Source organism: Capra hircus, chromosome 22, assembly GCF_001704415.2.
Source record: "Capra hircus breed San Clemente chromosome 22, ASM170441v1, whole genome shotgun sequence".
In the NCBI taxonomy this organism is placed as follows: Eukaryota; Metazoa; Chordata; class Mammalia; order Artiodactyla; family Bovidae; genus Capra; species Capra hircus.
In genome coordinates this window covers 19,482,202-19,505,975 of record NC_030829.1, presented here as the reverse complement: position 1 = coordinate 19,505,975, position 23,774 = coordinate 19,482,202, and positions in this window count along the sequence as shown.

Sequence of the window (23,774 nt, the reverse complement as noted above, 5' to 3'; positions counted from 1 at the left end):
TCCAAATAGGGAAAGGAGAACGTCAAGGCTATATATTGTCACCCTGCTTATTTAACTTAACTGCAGAGTACATCATGAGAAGTGCTGGGCTGGATGAAGCACAAGATTGGAATCAAGATTGCCAGAAGAAGTATCAATAACCTCAGATATGCAGATGACACCACCCTTATGTCAGAAAGTGAAGAAGAATTAAAGAGCCTCTTGATGAAAGTGAAAGAGGACAGTGAAAAAGTTGGCTTAAAACTCAACATTCAGAAAACTAAGATCATGTCATCTGGTCTCATCACCTCATGGCAAACAGATGTGGGAACAGTAGAAACAGTGAGAGACCTTATTTTGGGGGGCTCCAAAATCACTGCAGATGGTGACAGCAGCCATGAAATTAAAAGATGCTGGCTCCTAGGAAGAAAAGTTATGACCAACTTAGATGGCGTATTTTAAAGCAGAGGTATTACTTTGCCAACAAAGGTCCATCTAGTCAAAGCTATGGTTTTTCCAGCAGTCATGTATGGATGTGAGAGTTAAACTATAAAGAAAGTTGAGCACCAAAGAACTGATGCTTTCAAACTTTGGTGATGGAGAAGACTCTTGAGAGTCCCTTGGAGTGTAAAGGGATCCAATGAGTCAAATCTAAAGCAAATCACTGGAAGTACTAATGCTGAAGCTGAAACTCCAATTCTTTGGCCACCTGATATGAAGAACTGACTCATATCAAAAGACCCTGATGCTGGGAAAGATTGAAGGCAGGAGGAGAAGGGGATGACAGAGGTTGAGATGGTTGGATGGCATCACTGGCTCAATGGATATGAGTTTGAGTAACTCCGGGATTTGGTGATGGACAGGGAGGCCTGGCGTGCTGCAGTCCAGCGGGTTGCAAAGAGTCAGACATGACTGAGCGACAAAACTGAAGTGAACTGAACTGATCTGTACTCACTGCCCTCCCTAGACTCATGATTCAGATATTCCAGGTGATTTATGGTTGCTAATAACTCTCAGTTCCTGAGACTGCAGGGGCAACTGAGCCCTCTTGTCACATTATGTCTTAACATTATGTCCCACAAACCACAGGCATCAGCCTACAAGTAGCAACTTCAGGTTAGGTTCACAATGAACTTGGCACTTACTATTTATTCTTGATCTCAGAAGAGCAGTCAACTGATGCGAACAGGGCCTCACTTCCCTGAGAATTCTGTGTGGCCACTGTGATGATATGTAATTGTCCAATGGCCTGCATTGTGTCAGACTTTTTGGAGGTGATATTGTCAGTGTTATCTCATAGTGGTGGGCCATGTAGTGTCATAATTGAAAAGGGTAACTGAAGAGTTAGACTGTCACTAAAACTTGACTTCAAAATATATCAGTCACAGAATGACTGTGAACCAGTTGTTCAAACTGTCAGTTTCTTCAACTCTACAGGGAACTCATAATAGATTTTTTTTAATAGAATTGCTGTAAAGACTAAATGAAGTATTTGGCATTTGTTAAGCACTCCGTAAATGTCAGCTAGTTGTTTTATAATCTAATCTCCAATTAGAATTAATATCACATTAAAATCAAAGTGCTCTAGGTTGGAATCCGGCTGGTACTTTTGAACTTATGATCATTTTTGCATTGATTGCGAAGGCAAAGTTGAACACGGGTTGGTTTGTGTAATGTTACCTACATTGTATAATGTTATCTATTGGGCTTCTCTGATAGCTCTGTTGGTAGATAATCCACCTGCAATGCAGGAGACCCCAGTTTGCTTCCTGAGTTAGGAAGATCTGCTGGAGAAGGGATAGGCTACCCATTCCAGTATTCATGGGCTTCCATGGTGGCTCAGCTGGTAAAGAATCCACCTGCAATGTGGGAGACCTGGGTTCAGTCTCTGGGTTGGGAAGATCCCCGGGAGAAGGGAAAGTCTACCCATTCCAGTATTCTTGCTAGATAATTCCATGGATTATATACAGTCCGTGGGGTAACAACTGAATGACTTTCACTTTCTCCTACTCTGACTTGCTGCTGCTGCTAAGCCGCTTCAGTCGTGTCCAACTCTGTGCGACCCCATGGACGGCAGCCCACCAGGCTCCCCCGTCCCTGGGATTCTCCAGGGAAGAACACTGGAGTGGGCTGCCATTTCCTTCTCCAATGCATGAAAGTGAAAATTGCACATATTATGTGGTATTATCAGAGTGACTAAGCCAGGATGTGCCAGCAGTGGATTTTACATTCAGCAGTCATTCAGGTTGGTTACTACCCCTGTTGTACTGATTATATATAGCACCAACACTTTCATATTAAAATAAATTCTTGTTATTGTTTTTGTTATGTAAAACAGAGACATTCAAAAAATTTCAAAGGAGGAGAAATAATTATTATGAAATTACCCATAGGTGAGAAGCTTCAGGAACTGGCAAATCCATGAACTGTCTCTTCTCTTCCTTTTTTTCCTGAAACACACATGGAATCTTTCAGTGTTATTTCTCTATTTTGTTACATGCTACTTACATAACATGGCTTCCTGGGAATTTTTTTTTTCTTTTGCAGCAATTTTTCTGTTTTGTCCACTTCCTTTATGCCCTGTCCTCTTGTTCCCATTTCTTTGTGTTTCTTATTTCAAGTTCCTGAGGAGGTGATCGGATCAGCCTACCTCATGTCTTTTAGATGCCAGCCACTCTACAGAGAGCTCATCCTTTGTTGACTGCTCACCTCAGCTGTGTGGCCCAGGCCAAGAAGCAGGCTGAATCACAAAGTATACAATGTGGCTGTGAAGTGTGAGGCGGATGGGCAGAGCAGTTTCCAGAAAATCTGTGTGGCTAGAGCAAGCATGCTGACATCTGAAGGTCAGTGATAGTACTCGTGGATGCCATGACTTCTGTTTGTCTGGCATTTTAGTATTTTATTTATGGCAGCAGTTCTACTGAAGAGAATAATTGCTGATTCTTATTGAGGCTTGGATATTAGAACCTAGAAACTAAATTGAATCAGGCACTGAGTTAATAATGCAGTCAGAGGAAACATCTAAAGAGAATTTTGGGAACTTCCTTTAAAACATTGTTATATTTAACTAAAGCAAACTTTTGTCTAAAAATGGGCCTTATAAGTCACAAAAGTATTGCTTTTGATATACTAATTATAGTCAGCATCACTCATGATATAGTAAACAAAACAAAAAGAATGAACACATGAAGTTATTAGGATATGTCATCAGATGCCTCAGTTTTGACCTACACATAGATATTTCCTGATTATTATAGAACACTTTCAACTATCCAGAATGATTAAGCTACAGTTTTATAGCATGTCTGGAAGATGATTTTTCTTTAATCATAGGAAAGAAATGCTGCTATGGTATGTTAAAACACCATTCAATCATCAGTAATTTGAAGTACTTAATAATGAATATTTATAAAGTAGATGTTTAAACTATGGAAGAGTGAGAATCAATTATTCTATTTCTGTATTGTTCCTTGTGCAAGATATCCTACTTTGTTAACAAATTTACCTCTTTATCATTTTAGCTTTAAATAAAATTTAGTCACCAAGTGGATATTTGGGAATCATCAGAATATTAAACTTCCCTGCTTGACTTTCCAAAATTGAGCAAGGCACCAGGATAGCCCAGTATTGTTAAGTAAAGAGGAGAATAAATAGCTCCATAGGTTTCAAATCTGTGAAGTTAGCAACATGTAGATTTCTTGCATGTTTAAAAACCTCAGTTTAAGCCTAATGCTTGTGACACAGATGAAAGAAAACAACAGGCTCTGTTCACTGCGTCCAGCTGTATAGGTCTTAGCCATAGGTGTTGTATAGGTGCTGTGGTAATTTTTTCCCCCTTTTGAATTTAATTTTAACATTCTAGCTATAGTACGTTGTAACAGCAGTATCTAGGTTGAGCTTCTTTAATGTGAAGGACTGACTTGAGTTGTGTCAGACTCAACAGACAGCCGTAGAAACCAGCACACCAAGTAGAACCATTTATCCATTTAGACCACAGTGGATTATAGATAACACACAGTTGTTTAGCAATTTTCATGTTCTACACACTCATCTATAAAAATATGGTTTTTTTACACATATTAATTTTAATAAATTTTAAAAAAACAAAGCAACTTAAAATTAATCATGTATTTATGTCTTAAAAACCAAGTTTTATCTACTTCTCTTAGTTCATCATAAAATTTGCCTTTTCTAATGTGTACTTGGCACTTTATTTTTTGTTTGACTTTTTATAAATGTTATTTTATCTGTTACCTAAACAAAACATATTATATAAATTATTTTTAGTCTTTATACATCTGCTGGTCAAAATATGAGATGTTTAAGTGCTTTAAAATGTTTTCTGTGAAGAAATCATCTGTCCTTTGCCATGTGTAGTCACTTGAGATCACTGTGTGGTAATAATGCCAGGGAGGGCTCCGCCTCATGGCTCAGATGGTAAAGAATCTGCCTGCAAGGCAGGAAACCAGGGATTGATTCCTGAGTCAGGAAGATCCCCTGAAGAAGGAAATGGCAACTCACTCCAGTATTCTAGCCCAGAGAATTCCATGGACAGAGAGGCCTGGTGGACTACAGTCCACAGGATCTCAAAGAACTGGACATGGCTGAGCAACTAACACACAGTGTGGGTTGGCTTTCCTCCACTTGGCAGAGACTAAAAGCATGAAGCAAAACCTTGAAGTGTTTCTCAGACATGTTTGAGGTTTGAAATAGAGTGAAGACTATGAATGGGGAAAAAGTAAGGATTCTATGTGTTCAGAAAATTTAGCATCATTTGCTGATGTTTGGATAGTATGACCAAAGGGTGTATAAAGGTTACAAATATCTCCAATATTCCAGGTTAAAGGAATCTCAAGTAATTCCCATTAAGCATTTAGTCCTAAATATATGATGTAATAGGCTTCCTTGGTGGCACTAGTGGTGAAGAACCCACCTGGCAATGCAGGAGACATTAGACTTGGGGTTCTATTCCTCGGTCCCTAAGTTGGGAAGGTCCCCTGGAGAAGGGAATGACAAGCCACTCTAGTATTCTTGCCTGGAAAATCCCATGGACAGAGGAGCCTGTCAGGTTACAGTCAATCGGGTCACAAAGGGTTGGACACGACTGAGGTGACTTAGCATGCATGCACACATATGAAGTGATGTGTGTGTGAAAGAGAGAGAGAACACGACAAATGGTGAAAAATATCACCATACAGAAATGCTTGCTGCTGCTGCTGCTAAGTCGCAAGAATACTGGAGTGGGTTGCCATTGCCTTCTCCAACATAAATGCTTAGTTCTGTCTTATTTAGACTCCAGTGCTTGGTGATCAGAGAAGAATGTTGTGACTTGAATTTGACATTGAAGTCAATGCAATGTGCATAGTTTGGCAAATGCTCCACAAGATGACCCCCAATAAATGAAGGTGAATCCTTCTTGTGTGATCCTTTCCCTTGAGTGTAGGCAGAACCTGTGGCCTTCTTGCTTTTAACCCATTGAATATAGGAAAAGCAATAGGATGTCATTCGTACCATGTAGACGTGTGTGTGTGTGTGTGTGTGTGTGTGCAGTTTTGAGCAGAGTAGCTTGGAGTGAGATATGAGATTGTGGGATGAGTCTCTGTCTTGCTGCCTCTGAAGAAGCGAGCTGCCGTGTTGAGGGAGGGCCTGTTAAAGCAACCACATGATAGGGAACTGTGAGTGGTCTCTAGGAGCTGAGAGCAGTGTCCAGCCAATAAACAAGAAAACAGAGACCTAAGTGCCACAGTTGCCTGGAACTGAATTCTGCCAAGAACCATGTGAACTTGGAAAAGGAGCCTGAGCACCAGAAAGGGGTGCAGCCCAGCTGGGCCTTTGATTGTAGCCTTGTGAAATCCTGATAGAAGATTCAGCTAAACCTTGTGTAGACCACTGACCCATGGAAACTGTGAGGTAATAGATATGTGTTGCTTTAAGCCACCACGTTTGCAATAGAAAACTAGTGACAGGTGGATAGGAAAAAAATATGAATATATTTTAGATATATAGAGCCATAGACACTAAGGTACAGAGATTAAAATAAGGTTGATATATTCTCCATCTACTCATTCAGCATGTATTTCCTGAATGCCTACTGTGTGCTGGAGCCCTGTCAGAAAACCAATAGGGAAACTGAGGCTAAGAGAGCTTAGGAAACTTGCCGAAGGCTACAAAGGAGAAATGCATAAGAATATCAGGATTCTATGGAGAAAACGAGGCCAAGTTTAAATGATACCACAGCTAGTTCATGGAGGCTCTGAGTACTTAATCTCCATCTTTGGGTGTAGCTTGTCTTGAGTTGTTTCCTTAGCCTTATAACTTGTATTTTGTGTAAGATCAATGTGAAAGGATTCATTTCCCCTAGTGTCCAGAGACGCATTAGAATAATTAAAGAGTAAATAACTGGAATTACCTCTGTGAATTATTTAGTTTTCTTTTTTTTTAAAGTGTACTCTTTCTGTACTAAGTTTCCCAGAGTTTTGAAAAGAATGCTAGAATTTGAAAAATAAAATATCTTGAAGGAAAGTAATAACAGGAAGCTGAATTGCTCTTTTTACCTTAAAACTGAAAAGTCTAAATCCATAAAATATTAAGAACTTTAAACTTTGGTCTGACTAAATTGGAGCTGTTAAATTATTGTGCCTTCCTGGGAATTCTTAGAAACCTCCCTGAACTAGAATCACCACTTCTGCAGCTTTCTTCAGTTGAATTTTTAAATTTTTTTGCCCTATAGTGTGAGTACAGGAGATGGCTTTTGTTCAACTCAATATTTTGAACAAATGGATATGTATTTGTGAATAAAATAAAAATCCCTTCTGGAGTGAGTGCTATGGGTGTTCTGTCCAGATCTCCTTGGATACTTGTTTCTTTTTGGATGTGTCCTTCTCCTGTCTTGACTTTGCTTTGCTTGTACCTGCACTTCTGTTAGGACTGTTTCCCTCAGGTTCCTGAAATTCCTTTACCCACATGCTACAGAGTTACTGGGAACTAAGACCCCTCCTTTCCAAACCCTTCCTCAAGCAGGCGCCCTTAGTCAGTGAATAACCGAAAGCCCAGGCGCTCTTGCCTGGAGTTGGATAACTGAATTTAATTTAATGCGCTGCAGCCCTTGAAGGAGTGGACATGCAAACTCTGAGAGACTCTGCCTACAGTTCCATCTTTGTTGGACTTCCCTCTCTTTGCTGTTCTGCTGGCCTTGCACAGTCCATTACTAATCTCTCTTGGGAGCCCTTCTTCAGTAAGTAAATCACATTCACCAGAATCACATCCTAGTCTCAGAGTCTGCTTCTAGGGAACCCAATGTAAGACAGACAACTTCTTTTCAGCTTGCTGAAACATAATCTTGGTTTTCAATTCAGAATTGCCAAGGTAATAGGTACAAAGAGAGATATTTAAAAATAGGTAGATGAGTTATATTTTTTTTCATTTTAATAAATTTATTTTGGATAATAAAAGAAGTCACATTAGTTATTGAGTTACAAATCAAATTAAGTAAATTAAATGCTTCATTTTAGCTGCTATTCGTATTTTGACAACTTTCTCCCCAAACTTCCCCCACTTCTACCTTCAACTGAGACTAAATCTTTGAGTGTGTTTACTAATTTTTCTGAAATTAAATTGTGATTCTAATCAACATTCAGAACAAACCATGATTTATTGTACAAGTATGTTTGATTGTTTACTATATTTTAAAATAAATAGCAACCCCTTTCATATTTTAAATTACAAACAAAAAATGAAGAAAGGAAGGAAGAAAAAAATTAAGAGTAAAGAGAACAATGAAAGGAAAGAAGTCAGGATTAAAATAGAAATTTCTCGTTTCCATTTTTAACTTCCCACACGTAACCAGTATTAAAAGCTTGGTGAAGATTATTCTAAATTTTATATGCATATGCAACACACATATGTATGTGTGTGTATATGAAAGTGAAGTGTTAGATGCTTGCTCATTTGTGTCTAACTCTTGCGACCCCATGGACTGTAGCACATCGGGTTCCTCTGTCCATTGAATTCTCCAGGCAAGAATACTAGATTTGGTTACCATTCCCTTCTCCAGGGGCTCTTCCCAACCCAGAGATTGAACCTGGGTCTGATGCATTGTAGGCAGATTTTTTACCATCTGAGCCACCAGGGTATTTGTATAGAATGGCTTTTGTATTCTCCTTTTTAATGAAACTTGTTTATACCACATATACATTTCTACAACTTGCTTCCTTTGATATAGGAACATGTTACTGAGCATTCGAGGTTGGAGATCTGCCTCAGTTTTTGTAACTAACAGGTGAAAGCTATTTTTCCTGTTAGACAGTCCTTCACTCCTTGTCACTGTATGTCTCCTTATGCATCTGTAGGGATATTTCATCCAGGTGATGAGCTAATAATGAACGTGCTTATTAGTAAGAAATATTTAAATCAATAAACCAGTGGATTTAGGAAAAATTGGCCTTGGATCTTGAATGCAGATCCCTAGATTCATACCTCCCTCACTAAAGTCCCTGTTTCTTTCTCAAAATATTGTCTTGGTGTAAGTGCATGGAGGCAACTTATGTATCCTCAATCAAAATGTTGATTGTTATAAGCAAATTGCCTTGCAACAGGTTGCACTAATATATATTCCAACAAATCCTAGCTTTTGTATTTATAAAGCATTTGTCAATCTGTATTTTAAATCGTTTATGGTATTTATTTGCCATATAAGAGTTTTTGTTTTTTTTTTACTTAAAAATTCTGGTTTTTAATTACGTCAAAATTGAATACATTTAATTTTATTTGATTTGTTCATCACTTCTCGTTTTTGTTTCATTCTTAAAGAAGAACACTTTCTTCTAATCATATATGTATTTTACATTTTATTTTCTTATCTTCAATTCATTTGGACTGTGTGCATGCGGGAAAGAGGGATATGTTAGGCATCTAATGTCTTTTCCCTCACAAAATGGTAAGCGTCTTGTCGATATTCATCCTATTGAATAGGTCTATCCTCTGCCTTCTGATTTTGAATTATATATTTTTTACTCAAGAATGTTTATGTATGTGAAAAAATGTATATATAATCATAGTAATATATATGTGTATATATACACATATATATTTATGTATGTGAACGTGTGTGTATATACATACACCTACATATACACATATGTATGTATATGTATATATGAGTATATTCATTCCAGAATCTGACCCTGGTTCCCTGATGTCACATTTCCACCTCAGTGCTGTACAGATACAACTGCAGCAGCTTCATGACGTGCTTCCATGTGTAGTAAGGCAAGATCTCTGCCATTATGCTGCCATGTCAAGATTGTTTCAACTAACCTCAAAATTGTATCTTTCCTTCCCGCTTTTCTTGCCTTATGAAATCTCAGATCACTTGGCGAAATCCACATATTTTTTAGCTTGATAATCTGATTCTAAAATCAAAACTTACTTGCAGATGTTTTATAAGCTCTAGGAGTTGTGTAAATGTAAACTGTGAACACCTTATAGGGAGTAGCATTTCTCATACAGTTCTTACTCAGCTCAGGTATAGGAAGGAAAAATGCAGTGTTCCTATATTGCAACTATTTGTATTTGTCTCCTACAACTTGATCTTCTGGTTATTAATACAAAACGTATGCAATATGTAATCTAAGATATTTTCAAGTTGCTAGAGTATTTAAATTTTATTCCCTACTCTCTCTCAAAGACTGTTCTACCCTAAACATCCCTATTTCTTTCCTAAAGATGTTGTCTAGGTATGAGGGGAGGATGTGCTTCTGCTTCCTCTTGCCATTCTTCCCTTTCTCTGCCTCCAGAGTGGTGCCCCTTGTCCTCTTGGAGCTGTCAGCCCTGTTGGCATTCGGGGCTGCAGTCAGCACCTTTTCTCTGGATGTAGACAGGGCCATGCGATGCTTTCTGACTACCTCAGTGTCACTCGAGCTCTTACTGGTGCTGCCCACCATCTGATTGTCTGACTGTGAATCCCACGTAGCCTGTAGCTCTAGGAGCAAGAACCGAGGTGGCCTCCTCTGCCCAGTGTCCCAGCTTCATGTTCAGCTGCTTTGACTATGCCTTCTCCACAACCGACCCAAGGGCAGAGAATCTAGGAAACTATAACCATCTGTAGCCCTCAGCTTCCATGTTTCTGCTTTCCACGTAGATATGAGAGCAGCCTATTAATCCTCCCAGATTAAAAAGTAGGTGAAGACAAGAGTCCCTGGCCTCCACGGTTTCCTAAACTATGGAGAGCACTTCCCCTGCTGGGACGCCCACATCTGGTCCATTCATGCCTTCCTCTCCCCTCGACTCCCCATTACCCCACCTAAGTGAGCAGCGAAAATCATTTTCCTTTTATTTCCTTCTCATCTTCTTGACTCCAGCTAACCCTAATGGGGTACAGAAGTGTGTCCTTGCACATTATTCAGATTTTATTTCATGTGATGGCATCCTCTGAAGAAAACCAGTGAATATCATGAGGATGATCCCTCCTGGAGTTGTGCAACTTGGAGGCCTCTTTATCTACACAGTGAGGGATTCTTGCAATGCGCCTAACTAGGTCAGTCACAGGAAGTGGAAAGAAGAGAGAAAGTAGTTTAGCACATCTTTTATGGGGACAATAGCTTGGTTTTCAAGGCTATTGCCCTACTGAATTGTGAATGTCAGTAGAAGTATTTTCCTTTTGACATTTCTTCTATAGTAAATTCTATTAACCAGACAAATAGCTAGAAAAGACTGGAAAGAAGGTGAAAGCCAGGTGCTATAAAAAGTGAAATAAACATTAAAGAACTTTTAAACATTGCCTCCTTATTCATATAGACCATATAAGATGCAGTATTAACATGAGAAGAACATGGATCTCAAAGTCATTGTCACCCAGAGCCTCAGGTTTTATATAAAGAAAAGTGTATAATAACACCCTTCTATCTCTTCAGAGAACCTGAAAAGCAGCATTTAAAAGTCTGTGCCATTAATCATATCTTTAGTCACCTCCATTTCCCTTCTGTATTTCATCTCAAAGACTGATTTTAACCACAAATTAGAGGTAGGAACAGCTCAATTAAGATCAGTTCATATTTCTGTAGTCACTAGAGATTAGGGAGTGGCAGGGAGGGAAAGAAATGAATGGGTTTTGAAAGCTATCCAGTAATAACATTTCATGTTTTCACTTGGTCAGCATTTATGAGACTCATCTCCATTTCACAAATGAGGAAACCGAAGCTCAAAGGAATCTGGAAATGATTTCAGCTTATACGCTAGCAAGCAGCAAAGACCGAGTTGAATGTCACCCAGGACAAGTTTTGAGGCTGTTTCTCTTTCCATGGCACTTTGTACTACAAAGAGAATGTGTTTCGAAAAATTTTAAATGTACCTTCTTGCTCATTAAAGAGTCATGTAAGTCAGAGGTCTGTGTGGGATAAATGTCAAGCTGCTCTATGGTTTTATTTCAGGAGGTGTTTGGCAGTTCCAGTTCCTGCAGATTTTTCCATAACACTTTCAAGGTTAGGTATTAAGAGTAAGTCAGTAAGTTAGACTGTGTTTTATACGAATAAATAGCTGTGGTTCTCTTAACTGTATTTTATGGCTACGAGACACCATATGTTTTCATCTCCTTCCCCTCACATATACACAGTATCACTGTTTAAATTTCATGATGGCCATGTTCTCAGTTTATTTTTTGTTTAACCTTGGCTTAGATCTTAGTTATTTCCAGGGGAAAAAAGTGACACACATTTTAGGAATACCTAGGTAGATTTAAGAATGATGTAGTGCACGTTCAATCTCATTTAATATTCAGCTTTACTTACGATTTAATTCCCCTGTCACTTCCAACCACTTTGGGTGTCTAGGACTAGGCAATTTGTGCATTCATTTCACATTTTATATTGATCCTTCTGACCTTATGTATCATGCCTCATGTTTTTATTACATCTTATCAGACCTGATCTTATCATAGGATGTTTCATTTTCTCCTATAACTAAGATTTACTGTGCCCAAGGGTTCTCAAATTTTAGAGGCTATTTCATTTTAATTTTGTGTCATTTTTTGAAATGAGCTCCATAATATATATATATATAGCTTTGACTTGCCTCAAATTGAAGTTTATCATTAATTTCCTTTTGAAAATGGGCCCAGCCTACTGACACCAGGTAAATGGTTACTTCTGCAATGAATTGCAATGTCTTATTTGTGTCCTAAAACCAAAAGCTTTGTTGTAAAAAATAAAATTGCAGACACCAAAGGAAATAATATTTTGAGGTTAGCTGTCAGGTTGCATAAATGCAATAAAGCTTCCATTTTTATTTGAATTAGTTCCTAGCTTTTTTTTTTTTTTTTGGTAGGACAGTTTTTCATTGGCCTCTGAACTCTTTGGAGACAGAGCATGATTCTTCTGATGTTTAGGAGCTGCTGAAATGAGACTATTTTAAATTTAATAGATATATTTGTAAGGCCCTTATGGAAATAATTTCCAGTTAAGGCACTGCTTTTTAGCTAGAATAAAGAGCCGTAAATAACAGTGACCTGCTTTAAAACAATGGCTGACTTTAAAAATAGATAAAGCCTGGAGGGGGAAATAGTCATATTTACAACAAATCTTTTCTCCTATGACCTCAGAATTCCAATTCTAGGAATTTAAAATCTACAAGAATAATCAGAGACACTTAACAGAGTATTAAGAAGTTCCTTGTGGCCTTTTTTATCATAGCAAAAACATGGGAAACAGTCAAACTATCAAATAACAGGAAAATGATTTCCCATAATAAGCTCCACAGTCCTTATAAAATAATGATGAGTTTGATGTAAAGAAATGACATGGGGAAAGGTGTACAAAGTCAAGTTATAAAATATAACATAAAACAACAAACTAAAATATGAAAAATGAAACTGTCTACAGTTATAATGCCAATTTGAAAAACATTATCTTTATGCAGAGGAAAAAATGATAAAAATTCATTCCAAAATGATGAAAGGCTGGTAGGTTTAAGGGTGAATTTTACTTACTGTTTATAAAATTTGGGAAGAAAAATTTCTAATATTTTTAAACAATGAGACTTATACTAGGCACTTTAAAAGGTGGCACTAGTAGTAAGGAACCCACCTGCCAATGCAGGAAACATAAGAGATGTGGGTTCAATCCCTGGGTTGAGAAGATCCCCTGGAGAAGGGCATGACAACCCACTCCAATATTCTTGCCTAGAGAATCCCATAGACAGAGGAGCCTGGAGGGACACAGTGCATAGGGTCCCAAACAGTCAGACACAACGGAAGTGACTTAGCACGCAGGCACTTTCCAAAAATCATAAGAAACTTCTTCTTAAGGTTTAATGCTTTGTTTAAAAAAACAAAAATCAGAAAACAAAAGGCTAAGAAAACACCAACTGGTGGTCAGTATATTTTGCCTTTGTTCTTTAAAAATAATACTTCTTTGATACACTTCTGTGAAATTCCCACCAGACACATTCTATCAGATCTAAATCTCTTTTTCACTAAGAATCATGTTGTGCTCAGTGGTTATTTGTGTACAAAAGGGGAGGAATTTGGGACTTTTAAACAAACGTTCATTCATTAGTTCACTTAAGGCAGCTCCAATAGACAGGTCCTTCTCTGACCCTTAGAAGCATTCAGCAGTAAAATGGCATTGTTATGAACCCAGAGTTCTCATAGAAACCTTGAAAGAATTATTCCTAATTGCATCTGTTGCTTAAAATGTAATTTAAGGATGTGTGCACAATTCTTTTTGCAACTTCCCTGAAAAATGTTTTAAACTGTTAATATCATTTTCAGATCCAATCTGGAAACCCCTAGTCTCTCCCACTCTGCACCCTGGGACCCAGTGTTCATCATTAGCAAACTTGCCTTTTTTGTCAGCCATACCTACTCTACCTGAAAACGTCTTTCTCCTAGGTCTCTCTGCTTCCTCTGTTAGCAGTGGTGGCTATTTATTTTCCTTTTTGAGTTGGTGGTGCCATCAACCATCTCATCCTCTGTTGTCCCCTTCTCCTCCTGCCTTCAATCTTTCCCAGCATTAGAGTCGTCTTCCGAAATGAGTCAGTTTTTCGCATCAGGTGGCTAAAGTATTAGAGTTTCATCAGTTTCATCAGTCCTTCCAGGTAATGATTTTCTTCTCATATCTTTCACTACACAGAATCAGAAGTGAGATGGATAGATATCCTCCTCGTTTCTCATTGCAGATGGACCATGTTTTCTTCTCAGAACTCCAGCTTCTCTCTCTATTTTTTTTTTTTAATTAAGGGAATATAGCCATCACAAAGGGTCAGACATGACTGAGCAACTGAACTGAACTAAATCTGTTAGTAGCATAGTCACAGACTTTATTTTGGGGGGTTCCAAAATCACTGTAGATGGTGACAGCAGCCATGAAATTAAAAGACACTTGCTCCTTGAAAGAAAAGCTATAACCAATCTACACAGTATATTAAAAAGCAGAGACATTACTTTGCCAACAAAGGTCCGTGTAGTCAAAGGTATAGTTTTTCCAGTAGTCATGTATGGATGTGAGAGTTGGACTATAAAGAAAGCTGAGCACAGAAGAATCGATGCTTTTGAACTGTGGTGTTGGAGAAGATTCTTGAGAGTCCCTTGGACAGCAAGGAGATCCAATCAATCCATCCTAAAGGAAATCTGTCCTGAATATTCACTGGAAGGACTGATGCTGAAGCTGAAACTCCAATACTTTGGGCCACCTGATGCAAAAAAACTGAGTCATTTGAAAAGACCCTGATGCTGGGAAAGATTGAGGGTGAGAGAAGGAAACAACAGAGGATGAGATGGTTGGATGGCATCACCGACTCAATGGACATGAATTTGAGTAAGCTCTAGGAGTTGGTGATGGACCGGGAAGTCTGGCGTGCTGCTGTCCATGGGGTTGCAAAGAGTTGGACATGACTGAGTGACTGAACTGAACTGCATCTGTTAATAGCATCTGCTCCATCTCCTCAGCATTTCAGTGAAGGTTTTAGCACTTGGTCTTGTTTTTATTCTCTCCTTTTCTGGTGTAGATTTATGGCCCATCACAGCATTAGTTTGGCATATACCCACTGTTCCCTTATACCTTATTCTCTAGTATGCTCTCCTAGCAACATCCCAACTCTCCTTACATCTAAATTTCTACTCATTTCATGTCTACATCTGATCAGTGAACATGGCTGAACAGCTTGACTGATTGAGGGCATTTAAATTTCCACCAACGGATCTTAACTTGGTCCTTATCACATATTTCTGATAATTACCTGCTGTATGAGAGGACCCATCTTCTGTGTCACTTCCTCCATGTATTCCTCATCCCTTTACCTAGCTTCAGTTCAGTTCAGTCACTCAGTCGTGTCCAACTCTTTGCGACCCCATGAATTACAGCATGCCAGGCCTCCCTGTCCATCACCAACTCCCGGAGTTCACCCAAACTCATGTCCATTGAGTCAGTGATGCCATCCAGCCATCTCATCCTCTGTCGTCCCCTTCTCCTCCTGCCCCCAATCCCTCCCAGCATCAGAATCTTTTCCAATGAGTCAACTCTTCGCATGAGGTGGCCAAAGTACTGGAGTTGCAGCTTCAGCATCATTCCCTCCAAAGAACACCCAGGGCTGATATCCTTTAGAATGGACTGGTTGGATCTCCTTGTAGTCCAAGAGACTCTCAGGAATCTTCTCCAATACCACAGTTCAAAAGTATCAATTCTTTGGCACTCAGCTTTCTTCACAGTCCAACTCTCACATCCATACATGACCACAGGAAAAACCATAGCCTTGACTAGATGGACCCCTGTTGGCAAAGTAATGTCTCTGCTTTTGAATATGCTATCTAGGTTGGTCATAACTTTTCTTCCAAGGAGTAAGCGTCTTTTAATTTCATGGCTGCAATCACCATCTGCAGTGATTCTGGAGCCCCCCAAAATAAAGTCTGACACTGTTTCCACTGTTTTCCCATCTATTTGCCATGAAGTGATGGGATAAGATGCCATGATCTTCATTTTCTGAATGTTCAGCTTTAAGCCAACTTTTTCCATCTCCTCTTTCACTTTCATCAAGAGGCTCTTTAGTTCCTCTTCACTTTCTGCCATAGGGTGGTGTCATCTGCATATCTGAGGTTATTGATATTTCTCCCGGCAATCTTGATTCCAGCCTGTGCTTCCTCCAGCCCAGCGTTTCTCATGATGTACTCTGCATATAGTGCACTTCTTGCATTTTCTGTTAAGTAAAGCCAGTGTTGTCTCTGTTTCATTGTGCTTATTCAAGGAATGCTGTGGGCTCTCATTCTTGACTCCTTTTTCTACTCCTAACAATAAAAACACAAACAAGCTCACCTATTTAAAATTAAATTCCATTCTAGGCCCCACAATGTTTTCTGACTACTCTCCAATTTCTCTATTTTGCTTTATGATAAAAATCCTTGAAAATGTCTGTGCCTACTGTTTCTACATAACTCACCCCTTCTTTGTTTCTCAGTACACCACATACAATTTTGGCCTTCTCCAGTCTACTAGGACCAATTAAAGCAAGGTTAACAAATTAGGTGGTTTTTTTCTTTTTTAAAGAGACTAGAAAAAAAATCCAACATGGAAACTAACATTTTTAAAAAGGAAGTCTTTTTAAAAGAACTTCTTAAAAAGTTCTCTTAGGAATAATTGTTTCCTTTTTTCCATCATTAGGAAGATAGAATCAAACAATTATAATATTAATATTTTACTTCATTTTTAAAGGCAAAAATGTGGGTGGTTGGTGGTTGGTCATTCACTTCACACTTCAAATTTGATGATAGCAGTCCAGAGTGCACCGTGGTATGCAATATAAAAATTACTAGAATTTAAAGTTTTCTATCACATTGATATCTTAATTATATTTTAATTTTAGTGATATTCTATTTTGTACAGGTTATGTATTGCCAAATAAAATATTTTAACTTTATTCTGATTAATGAATTATGCAATTGATCAGGAAATGACTGCCATATGCAGTCTTTTGATTTTCTTTTTTTTAGTTTTTAATTTTTTATGTATACTCTGAATATAATTTTAATGAGTATTGGTATATAATTTGCTACTTAAGTGGTTTTTACTCAGGCATTTTTGGAGGGGGGAATAGCCAGAATCAGAGACCAACTAGATTTAGACAGCTTCACTGTTCCAACTGGGTGATGTGGTCCAGTATGGTCATTGTCCAAACTTGACCTCTCTACTTAAAAAGGTTTTAGGAATTCGCAGTTATAAAGCAATATCCTGAAGCAATGATTGTGTGTATGTTTCTGTGTGTGTCCATGTCTGCAATTCTGTGTGTTCATATCAGTAACTTATTTCCCTACTGATTTTGATGTTTTGTTCTTTATCTTTTGTACTGATGATTGTCCAGAAATTTTTAATCCTAGTTTTAAGATGACTGCATTTGTAAATGTATAATAGACATAAATAGGATGAAGTAAAGTAAAATTTAATAAAAGTATTAAAATACCAAAGACTATATTTCAATAGCACCTTTATATTATCATAGTATCTCTTTATTTTTAAAAATTATTTAATTTTTAATATAAACCACCTGTAACTGCCAGTTTAAGTTTTGACAAAAAACTGGAGTAGAACTTATTTAATTTTTGCAGTTTACGTGTGTGTGAATATTATTGGTAACTTGTGCATGAGTTACATTTAATACCATGTTCTCCTTTTGTGTATTATCATAGAAAGGTTTTTACAAATCTAACTCATGTCAGTTGATTATAATTATTATTATTTATTTTTTTATTACCAATATTTGGAGAATGAAAGCCTTTTTTGAAGTTGATTCCTTCCTTTTTTAAAAAAATCACTATTTCTATATATGTTTTTAAGTCACTTTTGTTTAATGCTCATAACTTATACTGAGTCCTGGAATTTTCCTAAATCCTTCAGTTTTCTCAGAGTCTTCACTTTTTTAGCTGGTTATTAGTATACAGATTTTGATCTCTGCTTACATATGTGCATTATATCATTTCCACTGGGCATTGAGGAAGATAGCTTAGAGACTTCTGACAAATTTATGACAAAAGGAAAATTATATTTTTGTTGTTTATATCTCACAGCCTGAGTACATATTAATATTGTTAATTTATCCAAACCAATAGCATATTCAAAAGCAGAGACATTACTTTTCCAACAAAGGTCCATCTAGTCAAGGCTATGGTTTTTCCAGTGGTCAAGTATAGATGTGAGAGTTGGACTGTGAAGAAAGCTGAGCGCCAAAGAATTGATGCTTTTGAACTGTGGTGTTGGACAAGACTCTTGAGAGTCCCTTGGACTACAAGGAGATCCAATCAGTCCATTCTAAATGAGATCAGTCCTGGGTGTTTTTTGGAAGGAATGATGCTAAAGCTGAAACTCCAATACTTTGGCCATCTCATTCGAAGAGTTGACTCATTGGAAAAGACTCTGGGAGGGATTGGGGGCAGGAGGAGAAGGGGACAACAGAGGATGAGATGGCTGGATGGCATCACTGACTCGATGGCCATGAGTCTGAGTGAACTCCAGGAGTTGGTGATGGACAAGGAGGTCTGGCGTGATGCAATTCATGGGGTTGCAAAGAGTTGGACATGACTGAGCTACTGAACTGAACTGAACTGAACTGTGCATATTCACTTGGGTGGTCCAACTCTTTGTGACCCCATGGACTGTAGCCTGCCAGACTCCTCTGTCCATGGGGTTCTCCAGGCCAGAATACTGGAGTGGATTGCCACAGCTTCCAGGAGATCTTCCCAACCCAGGAATCAAACACTGGTCTCCTACATTCTAGGGAGATTCTTTACCATCTGAGCCACCAGGGAAGCCCTATTTAAAACTTACCAGGTTCTTTAATCCTTTTTCTCTCTTTTTCTGGTCAGATTTCTCTTCTGTTATGTATAATCTATTTGCATACATTATATATAATCATATATATTGTGTCACAGGAAGTCATACTGTTCAATAATGCATCCTATGAAATAAATAAATACAGTGTTACCTATAATTTTAGAAACAGTTATTTACACAACTGAATTTTAGTTATGCCAGATGTAATGTCACTAATGAATATAAATAAATATAGCATTTTAGAGTTAGAAGAAAAGAAATATGAATATAAAAATCACAAGTAGAATATACATAGGAATTATCTAATAACTAAACTACATGGTCTTTTAAACATTTTGACTGCTATAATGACTGGGCACTCTTTTTACAGTTTATATATAACCAGATGATTTACTTTAAGGTATTAAAAGAAAATAGTGAAAAATGGCAGGGGGGTGGTAAAAACAGTACCTTCTGTGTTTGTAACAGTATATATTGGTAGACTATTTTTCGTAAACAATTAAGAGATATATGAAATCCTTAAAATTTCTTAACTCTTTGGTTTAGCTGTTTTACTTATGTCAACATACATATATTTTCATTTTATTTACGTGTGGAAAAGGTTAAGCTGTGAATTGTCCTCAAGTTTCCTGGTTTTGGAGGATCACAATGATAGCATATTATTTCCTGGCCTCAAGAGTAAGTGTGAGTCCAGGTTGTGTAAATCACAAAACTTTACCTTTGGTGGCTATGGCACCAGGTTTGGTCCAGGGTATGGGCACACCACCAAAGACAAAGTCCAAAAGGTTTTTCCTAAAGGAATAAGCACAAGATATCTGTTTCTGCTCCATGCCTTGCATTCTTAAGGTAGGAGCCTATGGTTCTTGCCACATGGAAATCATGAGAACAGGCAGCCTGAGAGCCTGAGAAAATCCAAAAGAGTGCAAGAAGTAGGTAGTAAAGGAGGCTGGCCAGAAGCAGGGGGATGAAAGAGCAGAGAGACGAGACAGAGAGAGAAAGGCCTGATGGGGTTCTGTCTTGAATCCAGTTTTTCTCTATTCTCAGTTATTAACCAATAAATCCTCACTTAATTTATTGACTATTAAATATTTATTGGTTAATATATTAACCAATAGATCCTCATTTTCGTGAGAGCCAGTTTGAGTTTTTGTTTTCTTGCAACTGGAGTATTCTGACTGATGCAAGCTTTATAAGGCCCTATATGATAAAATTAAAACCACTTATCATAGAATAGTAAATGTTAGAATTATTCTATAACATCTTATATGGAGCATTGTTACAGATGGCCAAAGAGAGACAGCAACCAGAAAAGTATATACTTGTATGTAAAACAGAAGCAAACATCTACGTATGAAGAAAGAAAATAGCTGGCATTGATTGGTGAGATGAGAAATAGTTCATTTTCTGAAATGTTTCTGCCTTGTTTTATATTTTAAAGAAAATATTTTGCCTTAAAAATAAGTTTAGTAGAGATGATACAAAACTTTAATGATATTTTTATTTTTACTGAAGAGATTTCTTAAACAGTGATTATGAAACTGTCAGAACGGAATCTGGGGAATACAGATTCCTGGCTTTATCCCAGCCTACTGTGTAGAAATCCTGAAAATGGGCCCAGGTATTCCAAGTGTCCAGAATGAGAACCTCTGGAGCTAAAACAGAGGTGGCACAAAGTAACAGCTGAGAGAGTCTGGCTGAGATTTCACAGCCATGGATGTGAATACACTTTTGCCATGAGAAACTGTAACGGTTCCGCTTTGAAGAATTCATGTGTTCCCTCTCAGCTTTGACTTGTTATCTCTAAAGTGAGGCTAATTATTCCAGTTGTGAGGGTGGATGAGACGACGCTTGTGTAGCATGCAGCACCGCACGTAGGCACAGTGTAAGCACTCAAGTATAATAACGGTGGCTCAGCTGGTCAAGAATCCGCCTGCAAAGCAGGAGACCTGGGTTTGATCCCTGGATTGGGAAGATCTCCTGGAGAACAGAATGGCTACCCATTCCAGTATTCTGGCCTGAAGAATTCCATGGACTATATAGTCCATGGGGTCATAAAGAGTCGGACACAACTGACTGCCTTTCACATAATAATAGATTATTTAAAGATTAAAATAAATACAGACAAATAATAAAAGCTAATATAAAAAATAATAAATATTACCCCCATTACTATTAGCCTTGTATGATGATAATGAAAATAAAGAGAAAAAAAATAATTGAAGTGCCCTGTCAATTTATATAGTACGGTTTTAAGGGGACATCATTGATGGGAGAAAAACCCTCCATCATCATCTACTATCCAGGGCAAACTTTCAAATGACATCATTTCCTGTCAGAAATCACTCCCCGCCACCAAACCTTTTTGTTTAATTTCAATTAAAAACGGATTGCATTTCAAGAGTCACTGCTGCTACACTGCTCTCAGAAACAAAAGCAAACAGAAATCACCTTGAGTGTTCTTTAAAGGGAAAATGGCAGGAGTAGATTAAAAAGATTAATCATCTGATTATATTTATTCTTTTCTGAGGTGCCTGGGTCTGGCTTGACCCTCAGTAAGGATCCAGGGGTACAGGGAACTACAAGAAAATTTCTAGAGATGCCAGAAGGCTCAACAATCTGAGTTCCAGCCAGCATTCTTTAAGTGGCAGGAAAAAAAAATAAATAAACGATAAGAGCCAAACCCTTGTGAAATTATCATAGGGGAATCTACACTGAGTCTTTGTATCCTGGGGCTTGTGTAGATGACAAATCAATAAAGTGCATATTACCTGCTATGAACAAGCTAGAAGGTACATCTTGTAACTATTTAGAAACAAGATGACTGAATACTTCTTTTTCTAAAAGCATTATTTATTTTTTACTTACCTTCTATTTCATAACTTTCCCCTCAGGAAGAAATAATAGTTTTCAAAATTATTTGAAGTTTATTTTTAAACAGAGAAATGAGTTATCTGATAATATCTCTACCTGTTTCAAGGATGAATTGTGGTTGACCAAGGTGTTAGGGATATTCATTTGGAGGCTGTTAGGCTATTTGGGTACCTTAGTCTTGGTATGGGTGTGCTTGTGAATTTTTCTCTACTGAAGTTATATTTTATTTAGATCAAGTCAAATACATGAAGGACAGAGGGTGTCATGTATTTAAATTGTTATTTGTGTTAGTCACTCTTAGTTCATGGGGTCAGGGAAATGAGTGAGGCATATTGGTTTTTTGGTTGGTTTTTTCCTACTACTCTGCTACCAGCAGTTAAAGCAGTGCCTGGCTTCGAGTAGGCTCTAAGTAAATGTGTTGAAAATTGGACACAGAACATATCAATAAGGTAATGCAGACAATAGCAAAATGAAGATACCTCCATCCTTTTAATACAGAAAAACAAACAAACAAACTCAGAAAACGAAAGAGACAAAGCCACAAAGTAGCAAGTACCTGAACACCTCATATCACAAAAATCCCATAATGATTATTAAGAAGTGCAATGGGAAGAAGGCAGTGGCACCCCACTCCAGTTCTCTTGCCTGGAAAATCCCATGGGTGGAGGAGCCTGGTGGGCTGCAGTCCATGGGGTCGCTAGGAGTCGGACACAACTAAGTGACTTCACTTTCACTTTTCACTTTCATGCATTGGAGAAGGAAATGGCAACCCACTCCAGTGTTCTTGCCTGGAGAATCCCAGGGACAGGGGAGCCTGGTGGGCTGCCATCTCTGGGGTCGCACAGAGTTGGACATGACTGAAGCAACTTAGCAGCAATGGGAAGAAAGGCTCTGATAGGGGCAGGAAGGCACTAAAGGGAAACAGTTTTTCAGCAGCAGTTCCCAAATCCAGTGGATACCAAGGGGCCAAAAGAGTAATATTTTGTAGCAAAAGATCAGGATGTAAAATTTGCTGCAAAGCTTCCTGGTTTATAAACTTGATACCACAGAATGTCAGGGACTGGAGAGTAGGGGTTGTTGAATCAGGTAGCCCATGTCATTTTTCCTGGGAGTAGTCTGTATGTGGGCTAAGCTGTAGAAGAAAGGTGGGGAAGTAAAGGCTAAACTACCTCTTTCTCTCTGTCTTGCTCTCACTCTGGCACTCACTCTCTTTCTCTTGCCGTAATAAACTCCACTCTGAAGCAGAGACACTGCAGCCCTGGCCTCTCTGTAATACAAAATCCAGAAAATAGCTGATCTAGGAAGGACTGACCTAATTCAGAGTAAACAATATTCCAAAAGAACCAGCATATCTATGTAAAGATATCTTCGTTGAAGAGGGCAGAAAAAAAAGGCAAACGGAGAACACACATCAGAAACATATTGTAATGGGCGCGATGAGTCCTGTGACCAAATATATGGCTATGGAACTCGAATACAGGCATAGCAGTTTGATTTCACGTCACTTTATTGCACTTTGCAGGTACTGTGTTTTTTACAAATTGAAGTTTTCTGGCAACCCTGCATTGAGCAAGTTTATTGTTGTCATTTTTTTTTCTGATAGTATTTGCTTACTTTGTGTTTCTCTGAGCTTTTTAGTAATTCTTACAGCATTTCAAACTTTTTTCCCTAGTATTGTATTTGTTATGGTGATCTGTGATCAGTGAACTTTGATGTTAGTATTATTTTGAGGCATCACTAACCATATCTGGATAAGAAGGAAAACTTAATTGATAAATGTGTGTGTTCTGACTGTTCCACTGACCAGCCGTTACCCATCTTCTCCTTCTCCTCAGGCTTTTCCAGTCCCTGAGACACTGTATAGAAATTAGGCCACTTAATAACCCTACAGTGACCAGTAAGTGTTGAAGTGAAAAGATGATTGACATGTCTGTGCCTTTCAGTCAAAAGCAAGAAATGATTAACCTTAGTGAGGAAAGAATGCCAAAAGTTGAGACAGGTTAGAAGCTAGGTTTCTTCAAACAGTCAAGTTTAAATAGAAGATAAAAGTTCCTGAAGGATATTAAAAGTGCTTACTCTAGTGACATAAAAGATGAGAAAGTGAAGCAGCCTTATTGC